The sequence below is a fragment of the Montipora capricornis genome, chromosome 10 (genome assembly GCF_036669925.1).
Source record: "Montipora capricornis isolate CH-2021 chromosome 10, ASM3666992v2, whole genome shotgun sequence".
Lineage (NCBI taxonomy): Eukaryota > Metazoa > Cnidaria > Anthozoa > Scleractinia > Acroporidae > Montipora > Montipora capricornis.
This window is the reverse complement of record NC_090892.1, coordinates 19,049,388-19,053,185: the sequence shown is the minus strand read 5'-3', so window position 1 is coordinate 19,053,185 and position 3,798 is coordinate 19,049,388. Positions and strand designations below refer to the sequence as shown.

The 3,798-nt window shown below is 38.8% G+C and overlaps 1 pseudogene; it reads right to left on the bottom strand.

Moving 5' to 3' along the window:
- Positions 1–464: 464 nt before the first annotated feature.
- LOC138018678 (zinc finger MYM-type protein 2-like) lies at positions 465–1,978 on the bottom strand (annotated as a pseudogene).
- Between the last annotated feature and the right edge of the window lie 1,820 nt (positions 1,979–3,798).

Sequence of the window (3,798 nt, the reverse complement as noted above, 5' to 3'; positions counted from 1 at the left end):
GACAAAGGAGGTCCTAATAATTACTAATCCCCATGAAATTCTATTGTTCTCTGTCTGCATTAAATCAACGATTGTAGTCTTTAATATGGCAAAACAACTGTCTGAGGAAAACGGAGGCGGTCCTTTTTGTTAGCAGGGAAATTATCAGGGGTAATATAATTCTACGCGCTAAATAAGCATGCTGCAATATTAAAAACATTGCACTGTGCAGGCTGCAATATTAAAAATATTGCAGTGTGCAGGCTACAATTATTTAAAATATTGCAGCCTGTTTTAGGAAATTTAATGTATAAAGTGCGCAAAAACTGATAGCTTACAACATTGTCAACAGTACCGTTTGCGTTTAATTCTCGTTCATTGCAACTTAATTTTTTGTTTCGAGGTGCCATTTTGATCAACTAAATGCAATCACGGAGACTGATAGTATAGAACACAATTTATTGTATTAAGAAGTATTCATCAGTTTATTTATAGGAAATAACAATTCTAGTGGAATTAGTGCTAACAACTACTGACTGATTACTACCCTCTTGATCACATTTTTCCGGGCTTACTACTTTAACCTCTGGTGCGATATAATTTTCCCCAGCACCGTTTTCTTCCTTTTTCTCTACATCAGTTACAGCCTTTTTTGAAAGAGAACCCTGCAAAATTTCGCTTGCTTCCCTTTTGAGTGCCGATGAGGTACATTTATATGCTCTGACACCATCGGTAGACCGATGGCCAGTGGTTTCTTGGATAAGTTGTTCTGGAACACCACTATCATACAATCGTGTAGCACAAGAACGCCTCAGAGAGTGATTAGTGTAGTGCCCATCGAACTGCGCTTTTTTCATAATTTTCTTTACCACATTTCCTAAAGTTTCTCTCCCTGCTGCCTTTTTGTAGTACCATATTTCCCCATTTGGCTTTGGCAAAGCGCGCAAATAAAATGCGTCGTCACTAACTTCATTTGGCACGTGAGACAAGTATTTTTTATACAGCTCAACCGGGCATCGCTGAACATTTGTCAAATTCTTATATGCCCGAACAACTTTCCTTTTGATACGCAAATGACTCAATCCCCCATTATTTGTCTTACTGATATCCTCGGTATACTGCAAAAATTCACGCCCCAATTTGTCACACTGTAAAGACAACTGTGAATTTCTTAGTCTCAAGTTTCTGTGTTCTTGCCCGGCCCTCAGAGCAAAAATAACGCCTAAAACCCAAACCAACGTATCGCGAAGCAATTCTGCATTTTCACTACCAAGAAAGCTATGTTCCCACAAATAGTTTTCTTTTTCCTGTGTTATCAAATTTGCCTGGTTAACACTACTCCTATACCTTGCCGTGCTCTTTCTTTCATTACAAAGTTTAAAGCAGAATTCAGATTTCTAAATGTACAACCTTTCTTGTCGATCATAGTTATATTTCGCTTACATTGCACACGTAAATACATTTGAATGCTACTCAAAATTTCATATAGAGTTTTTCCAGGATACTCTTGGCCATCTTCCTTTCTCACTTCTGCAACAAAACGAGCCAATGTAAAGTCCAACATCTCGTCCGACATCTCGTCTATATCTTGTTGAATTACCGCCTCGCCACTATAATCTTGTTTCAAAACCGCTTCATTTCTCTGCTTCTTCCAATCCTCAAAGACTTTCAAAACCCACGCCCATTTTCGGCGGCTGGAGTCTGATACCCAGCTTCTGTCAAACTTCTCGCATTCTGAGGCGGTAATTGGCGTTCTAAATCTTTGCTCTATTTAAAAAAAAGAAAATGGAAACGCCGCCTTTAGAAGTCGATAAAGAATTAAAGCACTGACAGAAATGTCCAAACGTTACACGTTACCTTCGATTTCTGCTGAAATATCTGCGTTCGTAGTGCTCTGTGTAATAAATAATCCTTCGTCTTCCGACGAATCCATCGTCTTTCTAAACCCAGGGATTTCTGCTGAAATATCTGCTTTCGTAGAACTCTGTGTAATAAATAACCCTTCGTCTTCCGACGAATCCATCGTCTTTTTAAACCAGGTTCGCACTGAGTAAAATGACTGAATTCTCTGGCTTATAAAGTATGCAAATTTGCAGTGTTACACACCTTGCAGGAATTAATTCCATCGTTGGAATTGTTTTGAACAACTATAACAACGAGCTACAATAACAATCCTCGGCATCATTAAAATCGAAGATATATTCATCACAAACAAGGAACAATAGCAATGAGCATCACAATTATCTCACATACGTGCGACTAAAATCGAAGATCCAACACAGACGCAAAACAATAGGATTTCATGGGGATCAATAATTATAATGTAATATTTCTCATAATGTCATGTGCCTCAGTAATTATCCATTAAATAACACCCTGACAGGAAACGAATCCAAACCCGAAAAACAACCAAAAGAGCGCACAACCCTGCTCATAGGAGATTCGATGATCTCAAGAACACCTGGAAAAGACCTGGGAAAAGCAGTCGGCCATAGGGTTATAGCCAAGCCTTTCTCGGGCGCTACGACAAAGGCATGAATCACTATCTCAAGGAAAATCTGGAATCTTCGCCCAACGAAGTGATTTTACACATTGGGACTAATCATTTTAAAACCAGGGAATCAAAGGCTGTTGCGGAATCGATTGTGGATCTCGCGAGGCATATCGAGGGCACCTGCGATACTATAGGAACGCTGTAGGAGCTTTTATGCAGAAAAGATAAGCTTGACCAGGAAGTGAAAACAGCCAACAAGCATCTAAAGAAGTTCTGCCATCAACATGGATGGAAATTAATCCATCATGAGAACATATCTTATAGTGGACTCAACAAAGATGGACTGCACTTAAATTTTAAAGGTAATGAGCTGTTTTATAATAATTTTAAATCGCACCTAGAATGAGATAATGTGCTGTCCGTCAATGATTAATAATGAGTGATGCCATTCTAAAACCGCGCAAAGGAGGCAATATTGAGACAGATTTTTCGGCCCTATTAGCAAACAATGATTCGATGTTGTTTCCATAAATGAAACGAAACTGAACGAGAGTATTCGAGATCATAAAGTTCATATTCCGGGATACGAAGTAATTCGCTGCGATAGACTAACAAAATGCGGCAGAGGGGTATGTTTCTATGTAAAAAATTCAATCAATTTTACACTTCGAAATAACCTACATATGGATGCATTAGAAAATCTTTGCTTGGAAACCAATAAGCCAAATTCAAAATCTTTTGTGATTGTTACTTGTTACAGACCACCTGACTCTTCCATTGGTATTGTTTCACCATTTGGGAAATTGGATAGTGAAAATGTAGAATTTTTGTACTGGGAGACATGAACTGTGACATGATCACTACTCGATATGATAATGACACATCCCAATTAAGGAGTATTGCTGATGTCTGCGGACTCGAGCAGCTCATCTCTGAACCGACGAGGATAACACCCACCTCATCAACTCTAATTGATTTAATTTATACCAACTGCTCGGATAAGATTGCTTGCTCGGGAGTTTGTCATATCGGGATAAGTGATCATAGCATGGTGTATGTGTATAGAAAACTTGCCCTGAACGGGATGTCTAATGGACATAATTCTATTACGTATAGAAATACCCGAAATTTCAATCTCCAGAATTTTCGTTATGATATTCTATCGCAATGTTGAGATAATGTATACGAGTCTTCCAACCCAAACGTGATGTGGCAGCAATGGAAAAGTACATTTCTGGCTATCGCTGACAAACATGCCCCACTGAAAACGATGCGCGTTCGTTCACGGAGTTCTCCGTGGATTACCTCTGAATTGAAAGACTTTA